This window comes from Heterodontus francisci, chromosome 39 (assembly GCF_036365525.1).
Source record: "Heterodontus francisci isolate sHetFra1 chromosome 39, sHetFra1.hap1, whole genome shotgun sequence".
NCBI classification, from domain to species: domain Eukaryota; kingdom Metazoa; phylum Chordata; class Chondrichthyes; order Heterodontiformes; family Heterodontidae; genus Heterodontus; species Heterodontus francisci.
The window spans coordinates 1,857,625-1,858,531 of NC_090409.1; the positions used below are offsets into that span (position 1 = coordinate 1,857,625).

General features: G+C 40.9%; 1 non-coding gene across 1 annotated transcript; it reads right to left on the reverse strand.

The window, feature by feature from the left end:
• Positions 1–442: 442 nt before the first annotated feature.
• On the reverse strand, positions 443–514 carry trnat-ugu (transfer RNA threonine (anticodon UGU)). Its single transcript has one exon. It is a non-coding gene; the product is annotated as a tRNA-Thr (tRNA).
• Positions 515–907: the final 393 nt, after the last annotated feature.

The window sequence follows — 907 nt, forward strand, 5'->3', positions numbered from 1 at the left end:
AAAGGAAACACATTTAAAGTAATTGACAAAAGAATTAGAGCTGTGATGAGGAGATTGTTTTTTCAGCAGTGTGTTGTTCTGGTCTGGAATGCAATCCTGAAAGGTCAGTGGAAGCAGATTCAATGGTAACTCTAAATGGAATTGGATATATACCTGACATGGAAAATCTAACAGGGCAATGGGAGAGTGCGGGATGTGGGATTAATAGAATAGCTCTGTTAAATATCAAGCAAATGCACAGTAATAAGGTTCTGTGCTTGGACCTCAGTTATTTTCACTCTATTGATGGCAGAGAAGGCTCGAGGAACCATGTGGCTACTCCTCATGTCCTTCCCAGTGTCCAGGATAAAGTGCAATATGACACTGATTTCCAGATGGCCGACACAAATGCAACAGACATCTTTTTTGGAAACGTCACATTTAAAGTGAGAAGCTAATCACAAGGCACGAACGGGGATGGAACCCGTGATCTTCAGTTTACAAGACTGACGCCTTACCACTTGGCCACCATGCCTTTTGTTAATGGACACCTGAGGCTCCAGAGGAGGATTTGTGATTCTTTTTCAATTTGGTTGAAACAGCATCGACAAACATGCACAGAAATAAAGAGGGATTGTGGAATGGGGAACAGATCAGCCTCATTTCCATCATCAGCATCATGAAATCTTCATTCAGACGTTCCATTCCCATCCTCAGCTTTTCTCACATCTGTACAATAATATAAGAGTGGACATTGGGTTGTTCCTGGGCAGATTATATAAATAGACTATGTGCATCATCACAGGAAGTGCTGTAATATAATCTGTACGGCACCTCATGGAGAGTTGTAGATGAAACCTTCAATGCAAGATGTGCAGAGTAAACTCAGGTTATTTTAACCGTCAGATTCTTATAAATTCTGTACTAA